Source organism: Paralichthys olivaceus, chromosome 20 (assembly GCF_024713975.1).
Source record: "Paralichthys olivaceus isolate ysfri-2021 chromosome 20, ASM2471397v2, whole genome shotgun sequence".
In the NCBI taxonomy this organism is placed as follows: Eukaryota; Metazoa; Chordata; class Actinopteri; order Pleuronectiformes; family Paralichthyidae; genus Paralichthys; species Paralichthys olivaceus.
In genome coordinates, this window is record NC_091112.1 from 12283305 (window position 1) to 12295000 (window position 11696).

Below are 11696 nucleotides of genomic sequence, written 5' to 3' on the forward strand. Positions count from 1 at the left end.
GAGATAATATTGTTCAGTTCTGACACTGTCAGTCTAAGTTTATTTCAGTTGTAACTTCCAGTGGTGTTGAACTGGACTTTTAAATTGATAAGATGAGGCTGTAAGATCATCATTACATACATCAACTGGTGGTTGGCATACAAGGGATGTTCTCCAACTTGTCCTGTGTTCTAAAATGTACAGATGAAACCGTTCAACACAACAGACTACAAACTCTTTAACTTTTATGAAGGTTATGTTCCCCTCCTTATTCCAAAAGCTGGACTCTCTCTTGCTGCTGTGGACAGTTGTTAATGTCCCATATCTAGTAGATATAGGCGTGTTCAGCACTTTGATATTGACAAGAAGTCGTCCAGCACTGGTCACATTTCAGCCCTGTCATAGCTTTCCCAGGTGAGACAGACTAATTAAAGAAAGACAGCAAATTAACTTAACTATTACAGACTGCTCCTGGGAATCAGCTGAGAGAAACCAGACAGCATCAAACTGCAGTGTGTGGGTGTGTGGTGGGAGGGGGCAGTGCACGAGTGCCGGACAGGCCTGTAAATCGAAAGCTGATGAAAGAAGCAAAGACTCATTAAAGGAGACAGAAGCTGCCCCTCCACCCTAAACCACTGGAGTGACGTGGGCCGGCCCAGCAGTAAACTGGCCCGTCCCACGTCTGTCTGTCCTCTTCTCTCCGTCCCCTGGATGGTGCTGTCTCTCTGTGCCGCACGAGCAATAATGAAGCTGTCAGTGACTTCACAGCTCAGCCGCCCAGCTTCACATGGCAAACATACACTCTAGATACATAGGTAGCCACACACAGTGTATGAAAACACACTGACAGCTGTGACAACACACACACACACACACACACACACACACACACACACACACACACACACACACACACACACACACACACACACACACACACACACAGTACATACCCTGGTGGCAAAGCTGTAGATGAATGACCACTTTCTCTTTTCCTCATCCTCTGTCATTTTCCGAGTCCCACTGGTTTGTGGTTGCCGCTCTCCATCTCTGTTTTGCTGTTAAGGTTGACCTTATCACCGCGTCCCTCTGACAGGCGAACAGCACGACACAAACACACACACATGCATTATTTGGTTGGGAGCCAGACAATTTTACTGACAAAATGAAATGCTGTGGCAGACACACACATCTGCCTTTTGTTTTTTGCAGGGGGGAGATCGTTTCACATTTGGATATTGAGTATTCACAGTACATGTCTATTTCAGCTCGGTAATTTATAACTCAATTTCCAGTGTGCATCGATGCGCTTCATACCTCCAAAACACCAAACAAAGCCCAAACCCAATTGTATTTCAAAGCAATTAGGGTGTCCAGTGAGTTGTGAACGGGCCACGTTGCGGTGGCTCTAGGCCCGTGTGATATTTTTAATTGTTAATTTTCTGTCACGTTAGTCAACTCCGGCACTTTCGGACAGGTGATGGAACTCCCACAGGCGACACATAAAACGGGCCGAGAACATATTCTCTGCTTTTTGATGCAGCACAGTGGACGGCCTTTTTTATGCGTGAGGGGGAAAGGTTCCCGCCGTATGCGATGAGCTAAATGACGAGATCTTATATCATATTTACAACTGTTTTACGGCCGGGACTTTTTCTAATGCTTTTCGATAGATGTGGCGGCCATCAATATTAGCATTAGTTTATGGGTCTAAATTATTAGCTCATTTAGAGTTTCACCTGAAGCCACTGCAGGGAATGACTTCACCTCCTTCACCCTGCAAAAGCCAACAATAGCAAAATCCATATGAGCAATTAGCCTGTGTAGCTCCCACCCTGCCTACGTGCTTATTTTGTGTCTTCCCATCACTCTTCCTCTTTACACTCTTTCAATTTTCTGTTTCTTTTCTTTCTCTCTCTCTCTCTGTTGGTTGCTACATTAATTAGCTGTTGTCTTTTTGTAGTAGGGTGTTTATTCTTGCTGACACTGCACCCACTGGATCTCAGCTGTAGTAGCTGTTGAGGAAGGAGGCCTGGATCTCGACCTCAGTGCCGGCTCCCCTTCCTTGCACCAGGCGAGGCGGTGGTGGTGGTGGTGGTGGTGGGGGGGTCAAAGGTTATGACTTGCATTGTATTTGTGATTATTGCCTCTAAAGTGCTACTGCACAGTGCATCATTAAAAGTCAATGCATCTTACTCTCCCTACGCCACCCCACCTTTGCACACCTAAAACACACACACACACACACACACACACACACACACACACACACACACACACACACAGACACACACACAGTCATTTTGCACGCACTTTGCACATCACCAGCCATTTAACAGCTAAAATACGACCCGTGCGTAGATAAATGTCATGGGGCCATCTATCTACGAGTGTTAAAAGTTGGCTAATGGAGATGACATATTAGCAGCCCAAATGACTGCCATAAAAACTCCCACCATACCTTGCAGCGCCGCCCGGCCACTGTGACTGCAACAGGATACGGCACTGGCACTGCAACTATCCATCTGCAGAAAGACTCGGAGGGGAAAGGAGGGGTGATGTCATGCAGGATGGAGATCTTTTGATTCAATAAATTCTCTGGGGTTCAGTTCTGTGAAGAAACGATCAGGGGGATAACGACTGAGAGTTAAATGTAGCATATTTACTGAGGGCTGCACAGCGTAATTCTATATCTCACACACTCTATATAACACTGTAATGATAATGACCTTTCACCTTTGACCTTTCGCAGAACACTTGGTTCGAAATTATGAGCCAGGTCGGCCTCGTGTCGATGTTTGTGCACGTCAATATAGCAGAGCTGCCTATACAATCAATATCCTGCTCCTATCCATACGTGAAGATCCTCCACAGGTATGTGCTCACCTCCTCTCCTCCTCCTCCTTCATCACTCCTATCTCTTTATTAATTACCCGTCTCCATCCATGCGTGTCTTTCCCTCTCTGAGTGAATGGAGCAGTTGTAATTGCTTCTCTCTGGAGCAGTTAGAAGCAGCACAAAGGAACGGTATAGGAACCACATTTGCATTCAAGATGAGCCGAGATGGAGGGGAGGGAGGGAGCAGTGCCCTCCTGCCCTACACTGAGCAGCTCCACTTACACTCTTTCTCTCTCCCTCGTTCTCTCCTTCCCTCCCTTCGTCTCTCATCCATTGTCTCCCCTCTCTCCATCCTTCCCTCCCCCCCCCTATTTCTACTCCCACCACCTCCACCTCCTCCCTCTCGCAGCGTGGCTCCCCTTGCATTGTCTTTCCAGAGAGTTCCAAGGTCGACGGGAGCTTGCTCATCAGAGCAGGGTATTGTGCACTTAGTGCTGGTATGAACGAGCTAATTTGTGTGAGGGAGTGTGTGCACTATCCAGAGTGTGTGTGTGTTTGTGCATGTCCTGAGGCTTGCATATGTGAGCGTAAATGTGTAGAAATATGTGGGTGTACATGGTGCATGTGTGTGTGTGTCTGTGTGTGAGGCAGTATTTCTAATGGCTGGTAAAAAGGGGTGAAGGAGGGGAGACTGTAATTAATAACTCAAAACCTCAGAATTGCAATTTTTTATAACCACCAATATCTCACCACCTCGCCGACCTATGTCATCATTCTCACTCACTCCCGTGGAGCACACACACACACACACACACACACACACCCACACCCACACCCACACAACTCCTCAGGGCTCGTCTTTTCCAGCTTGATAAGCATTTCTCGTTTGTTTCAGCGTTTTGATCAATACAGTTAAAACACCAAACCAAGCATAATTAGGTCTGAGATGGCTCCCGCTGCGACCGAATAGGCCTCACCTAGGGAGGCGCTCGCCGTTATCATCATCACCCTGTGTGTGTGTGTGTGTTCCAACCCCACACAGCGTGATCTAATAGAATTGACAAAGTGCACATCAGGACGTAGATTAAAGGAGAACCCTCAGCTATAGGTTGATTTGAGCAGGTGATGGAGTTACCCGTTCGCCCCACTCTCACTCAGCTCCATCTTCATTCCCATAATCATTTAGACAACCTTTACAATGCATCTCTGCCAGCAGGTTCATTTCAATATGTTACAGGGCCACCTCAATCATTTTTTATTGGTTTATTTACTCAGAACGATACATAGATGGAGACGGGAGAGATCATAAATTGTCCACAATTACCATTATACACAGTGAAGTGACTCTCCTTTGTGCCATCATCCAGGGTGGAAACCTTTGTAGAATTTATCTGAGACAGTAAGGACGCTCCGGGTACTTGATGTATGTCACATTTACTCTCACATCTATTTACTCCTCGTTAATACTAGAATAAACCTTAGAGGAGCGCTTGTATATCATTTACGTGCACAAGATTCATCATTTGATGCCCCCAAAATATTAAAGTTCCTGTGTGCATTATCCCACTGTCACCCGTGTCTTCTAGTTTCTCTATCATTTTGCAAGCAATTGACTTTTTCAAACTTACAAAACAAAGTCAAAGCTCCTCTTTCATTCTGCTCTTGCACGTTGAACTGGTGCAAATTTCTTGCTGTCATTCCTGTCATCCTTTATCTATTTTTGCACTTTCGGGGTAAAAAAGAAAAGCAGTTTTACTTCAGGGTCGATTGAGATGCTTGTAGAAAAATGTGAGAAAGGGCAGAAGAATGGGACAGAGGTCATGTCAACATGAACTGTCCCTTTAAAGACAGAGCAAAAGAAGAAGATGTCTCAATTCAGATCACGTGCACATGTGTGTGTGTGTCTGTGTGTGTATTGGCAGGGTTGTACAGGTGTCTATGAGAGAGAAGGGGGAAAGAAAGAGAGTGAGCGATCCAAACTGCTGCTGTTTGGGGGGATAATTTCAGAGTCGAGGCGTATGTTGTGCATGTGCATGTGTCTACAAGCAATCTGTGTGTGTGTGTGTGTGTGTGTGTGTGTGTGTGTCTGTGTAGGGGGAGGATGCGGGGTAGGTGGAGGATTTAGACCCATCATAAAGGAATTCTCCCCCTCAGCCCGTAGCTCATCCCGACACTTTTATGCCTTTTTATTTTCAGGCCCATTGCAACCAAGCCCAGAGATGTGATTTATACTGCCTGGCAGCATGGGCACTGCAGCAAGAAAGACAGATGGAAGGAGGGAGGAGAGGAGAGGAGGAGGAGGAATCGGGAGAAGGGGAGGGGGAGAATGAGGAGGAGAGAGGTTAGCGGGAGTTGTCGAGGGAAAGGGTGTGTGTGTCATAAAAAAAAGTAAAGGATGAGGAGGATGGGGACAGAAGGAAAAGAGGAGAGATAGAAGGAAGGGGGTTGACAAAGGCAAAAGGATAGATGGAGGAAACAACAAAAATCTCCTTGTTCTCCTCCTCCTTTCGAAAGCAAGAAGGTCTTCCCTCCTCTCCTCTTCCTCCTCCTCCTCCTCTCCTCTGCCAAATCTTCACCTCTACATCTCTCTCTCTAATGAGTTATTGGCCCTGTCTGACTCAGGAAGAGAAGCCCCATCTCTCCACCACACTGGAGCCCTATATCACCCATCCTTTCCCAGCCCTCCACTGCCACCCCCCCATTCCTGTCTCTCTCTCCTCCACCCCCAGGCTACCGGGGACCCTCCTCCTTCTCTCCCCTCTCCTCCTGCTTGCCTGAGGTGTGTGAAATATTCATGGAACTCCCATTGATTGGGACAGGAGTGGTTGGGTTGGGGTAAGGGGGGGAGTAAGCGTTTGACAGGCTCAGGTCTGAGGCGTTCAAAGAGGACAAGGAGGCCGCCGCCCACAAAGAGACAGCTCACTTATACTTTACATGGAAGGGGAGGAGGGTCCAGGAGACGGGTAGACAGGCAGACACAGGTGGTGGATGGAGGCTGAGAAGTGTAGGAGGCAGGTGAGAGCCAGGAAGGAAAGAAGGGGATCTTGATATTGCATGCAGGTGTGTGTGAATGTGTGTGAGCGTGTGTAAGTGTGTGTGAGTGTGTGTGCGTCTGACACCTGCCTGCTTGTGTGGCGGCTGCGCTGTCTCTGTGCTGTAACATCTCTCTCTGTCACCCGGCCGCCTGAGAGGAGATGAGCTGCCATGCCGACTGTCATTCATCCATCACAAAAGACAGAGCGCACCCTCACACTCAGACTCACACATACACAAATCAAAACACACATTTTCTGCCTTCATCTAAATCTCCAATTAAAACAAAACACTTTCAGTCTTTCTCTCTAATTCTCCTTCTTCTGACCATATTTGTCACAATTGTAATATAGAGAAGGAATTGCCTCCTAAATTCACCTCTAAATGAGAGCTGCCTTTGGTTTATCACCCCATTAATTTGTGATTATTTATCTCATCCATTTCAAATTTGATACTGAGCACTCATATCTGTGTGATTCAAAGCATACTGTCTTATCGCAACAGAGGAAATGCACCCGCATCTAAAAACAGAGCAGAACAATGGCACCATCCACCCCGCAGCTAGGGTCAGCTCTAACATCAGTTAGGGTTAATTGTAAGGATCATAAAAAGTGTTCATATTCTAATTGAATTCTAATTACTTTTGTCATTAATTTTAATGGGGTCGTTTATAATGTCTCAACAACAGAACCATGTGTGCTGCATGGCTGTGTGGAAGCAAATATAGGTAAATGCATGCATGTGTCTCTAGAGCTCAAATAAAAAAACATCACGAGACCAAATTAGAATCTCGGGCAAAATACAACAGCAGAGTGCACGTCACCTTTTAAAATGAAAATGGAAATTTGAGACAAGCTTGACAGCAGGGATTTGTTTGTCGAAAAACAACATTTATATAGATAAGCACATGGAATCACAGTCTAATGAGTCCGCATTTCACTATGACTTATACTGAAGTGTAGGTGTTGGGGTTCATCTTAATGACTTTGCATGGGTTGGTAAAATATTATATATAATCCAGATCTTTTGGAAAAACCTCAAATGGAGATTTATAAATACACCTTTCAAATTGCTGATTTTCAAAGATTTGCATTAGCCAGAAACAACAACAATAGTGGCTAAATATACTGGTTTTGTTACGCTAAGTTAGCATAAAGTTTGCTGCTAAACATTACCTGATTTCACAGTTGTCTGCCTCGCCCAGTATTACTTGGACCGCAGCGTTCTTCCCTGGTATTTGACTGATGGTTGAGGTACACTATGGGCACCTACTGATACTTGTTTGAGAATTTGAAGTCGTTCTCATCAGGATGGAGGTATTTTGTAAAATAATGGTTGTGTGGACAGAGATTTTCTTAAAATTGTAGGGAAAATACCTGCTGAACAAAATATCCTCAGTTGTGTCAACAAGGCCTAAAACAGCCTGACACACAACTCTGTGTCACTTTTGAAGAATTAGTCCTCAGAGGTGAACCCTGCACGTTACCTCCACTCACAGCTCTTTCCTTTTGCTCAAAGCCGCATGCTGCCACACTTATAGCAGTGGCATATTCATAAAATCATCGATCTCAGTGGTTCCTTCCGCCTCTCTGTGTGCTCGCAATAGGGAGGGAGTCGTGATCTCAGAAAGGTCAAATGAGTCTCCTCACATCAGAGTCTTTGGGTGGAAGCTGCTTCGTGGCTGACATGGCAGTATTTCTGCTGCCGGAGAAGATGATATCGCTGTTTATGGGGATGATTGTGCGTCTGTTCACAATGTCACCACCTGTTGTGTGTGTAGTGGACCTGACCAAATAATCACCTACCTAGCCTACCGCTTGTTATTTACGCAGAGAGTTTGAGAAACTCCTTCTCTGCCTTTTATTGTCTTTTTTGCATTTACAATGGACCAGACTTTGTGGTGGCTTTTATTTAACCATAGCAGTCAGTTGTTTCAGCTTTACACAATTTATGATCGCTCCAATTGTTCGCGGCTGCTGTCTCATGGTGCGTATCCTCGAACGAACAAACACGTGCTGCGCCGTTTCTCCAACCGTTCGTCGTCCGAGGCCTAACAGCCTTTGCTGGCACGATGAATTTGATAAATCCTCTTATCGCCCCGGGAGACAATTAAAGAGCATGTGACAGGGGTCCCTATCTCCGCTCTCCTCCTGTAGCGCTTCATTTAGAAGCCATTTGTCTCCGCTATGGATTTCCTATTTTTAATGGCGTGCGTATGCAGGGGTCGGGGCCGTGCTGAATAATAGATGCCTTTTCGCTCCCTTTCTCTCTCTCTCCCGTTTCTTTCCCTCTCTCGCTCATTTCCTCATCGCCAGGGCCCCATGGGAAGGTGTCACTCTGGAAACCAAGGTGCGGCGCTCCTAGTGCTCTCCAGATTCTGGCAGGAGGATATTCAATCTAGTGGGACGTGGTGTTGGGTTGAAAGCCAGCAGGCAGACATGTGAGCTAGATATCAACTGGGCAAACGTTAACCCTCAGCCTCAAACCCTCCCCGTCCTCCCCCACACCCCCAGTAAAGGACGTTTATCACGGAAAGAGGCCGATACGCAGTGAGGTGATATATCGCCCTGGTCGAGCGTGAATGAATAGACTAGTAATTATCCCGTTAAAAGGGTGGCCAGACAAAGAGGGAGCCTCGCTATAATTTAAATTGTTTTGTTTCCCCCCACAGTCGAAGCCCGGCCTGCTGACTGACATCAGGGAATGGGAAAAGTAAGCCTATTTATAGCCTGAGACGTTTGGCTAATTGTGGAATTTAATAAGGTTTCTGGAAGAGTGGATTCTGTAAAAGCCAAGCGGCCTGCACCTCCTCTCCGCTCTGCTCCCATATCCCCTCGACATCTTCTTTTGAGCTTTGCAGTTTTGCCGCACTCCCATACGTTTTCCTCTGCATCTTTCACTTCATCCTATCTTGCCATCTTTTATCCCGCCATCTCATTTTTTCATGAATCCTGACCTCTCCCTCCATGCCTCACCTCCCAACAACCCCTCATTTTTTTCCCCACCCCCCTTACCCTGTTATCTCCTATCACATAAAATCTATCTTAGACTAATACTCCTCTCAGTTTGCTTGCGCGACTCTGATTGTGTGATTCTCGGCATGTCACTGTGGCTTAAGGTGTGCATGGATATGTACGGGTGAAGATGCATCCAAGAGTGTGTGTGTGTGTGCAAATGTGTGTCCACATGTGGTCTTGTCTAGTGTGTGTGAGACAGGGGTAATTGAGCTCAGAGGGTTTTCTGTCTTTGGTGGCAGAGGGGAAATTGGAATCTTCAGAATCCATTAGAGAGACCCTCTCACAGTGTATGTGTGCGTGTGTGTGTGTGTAGGTTTTGTGTGTTTGTTGTGGATGTGTGTGTGTGTCGTGTCTGCATATTTGTGAAATAAGAGGCACATGCGTTAGGGGAACAACATAATAATGATAATGAAAACGATGGAGGCTGTAAATATGAAATATAAAGTCGCAAATTAACTGAAACTGAAACCTTCTTCTCGTCTTGCTTGCTCTGCAGTGTATCTGAGATTGTGTGTGTGTGTGTGCAGTCTCTGTGTGTAGGCCGGGTGTCTGACATTAACTGACTGAATTCCATCATAGACTACTGGGAGAATGGGAAGAGAGAAGAGAGAGAAGGTGAGGGAAGAGAAAGGGGGAACAGCAGGTAGCCAGCAGCAGATGGTCTCAGGCTTCCTCCCTGCAGAGCCATCACTCTCCTTCTCTTCCTCCCTGCTCTCCTGTTTTTTTCCCCTGCATCACATGTTGTATAATGTGTCGTCTCACCTCCGCATCCTTGGTCATGTACAGTACCTTATTCACTTCTTGCACTTAACTCATACTTGGCCCTCCTGCTGGTGACAGGGCTTGCAGGGTTAACTTGATTTTTGTCACTGATGTGATAATATGTTAAAAGACGTTTGACATTTTACTTCATGTCAATAGGATACAATCGCATTTATTACATTTAAAAATCTTTGTATCCAAAGCTTTTTCTGTTGTGCCATGGAGTGTTAAAAATACACGCGTGAACCACACCAAAGTCCTTGTAATAGTCCCAAACAAATGCACTAATTTCTCTTGTTTGCAGGGACTACAGTTTCCAGCTATTTTAGAAAATCATTTACTATTTTTGAAATTATATGAAATAGATTTTTATTTTATCATTTTATCATTATCAAAGATTTGTTTCTTTGATAAGAATGAGATCGTGGTTCTGAGTTCCACAGAAATGGACGCTGAGATAAAAGAAAAAACATGTTGGTTTTGGTCTTTTTGTGGAATTTTTTGACAAGATAAAGATTACAGAAAAACAGTTTATTTCTAATGCACAAGGGTTATAAAAGAAAAAGTAGGCATGCAAATAAAGATGTTGCAGAGATAACAATGTCTGTGATATATCAGTGAGAGGATATGTTTTCAAACTAAAGGTGAAGGTGAACTTTTCAGTTCAAGTGCTGATCAGATCTAAGATAAATTCAATTAATTCCATACAAAGATAATTATTTGATGTGAATATTTTCAATTTTGAATCTCTGATTTTATAGCATTGAATTTTAGAACATGCATAGAAAATCTATTTCTTTCAGGATTCATGCATGTAGTGAAATGTGAAAAAAGTAGAGCATGTTTCTTTCTTGCCATTTAAAGTGATGTGATGAGTGAGGGTCTTGTTTAAGACCAAAGTGTGTTGTTGTTGAGGGACACAAGCTTGGATCAATACAGTCACACTGTAAGTACTGTAGTCACAGCTTCCTTACTACCAGTGTGTTTGTGTGTGTGTGAGCACACGCAAGTGTTTTCATACATGCCACTGTGTCTATTTAGTCATATGTTAGCAACTGTTAATTGATATGAAACTACATCCGTACAATGTGGGAACATATGCATGTGTATGTTCTTTGGCGTGTTTGTGAATCATTCTAACTGCATGTGTGTGTACACGTGTATGTGGTTGCCTGTGTGTGTGTGTGTGTGTGTGTGTGTGTGTGTGTAATGATTAGCCTTCTCTTAATGGGAAAATAACGTCAGAGCCACTGGGACGTTTAATCCATCTGAGCTGATTCCGTTTCCATCACAGCTATTGATCAACTCTAGTGACAAATCAACAAGGGGCTACTTTTGTGTGTGTGTGTGTGTGTGTGTGTGTGTGTGTGTGTGTGTGTGTGTGTGTGTGTGTGTGGTGGGGGAGCACCTTACGCAGCATTTTACTGTGTCACAGACCAAACATCTAATGCAACAGTAGCCTCCAGTAAGGTACATTTCTTTTTTTTCTTTCTTCCAGTCTTTCTCTCCCTGATTCCTTCAATGGTTTTCATCTTTTTTTTCTTCTCTTGTTTTGTCTGTTTTCACACTCGCACTCATCCGCCCTCCCTCCTTCCTTCCCTCCCTCTCTCTCTCTCTTTCTCTCTCTCTCTCTCTAGTTGTTAAGTGGTATTGGCTTTAAAGGGGCAGCAAATCAGTTGCTGATTAATACTGAATTTTTGGGGCCATTTGTCTGCACAGTTGCCCCTGTCTGTGACACCGCTCCCCCTTTTTCTCCCTCCCTCCATCTCTCTTTCTTTCTCTCTCTCCCTACCTCTCCATACCTCTCTCTCTACCTCTCGTTCCCCTTCCCTCGGCGGTGATGAATGACCGGCTGATTGCCGAGGGATTAGAGTCGTCACGGTTACCTGTGCCTTGACAAAGTGGTCCTGATTGGTGACCAAGGCACTTCAGGCGAGTGGGGGTATTTGTATGTGTGGGGGGTCACATCTCAGAATAGAGTTGTGTGTTTTTGTGTGTGTGTGGTCAATTTGAGCTAAAGTTGTGTGTGTGGTCTGTATGTCTACAGGCAGGGGTTAGTGTACACAG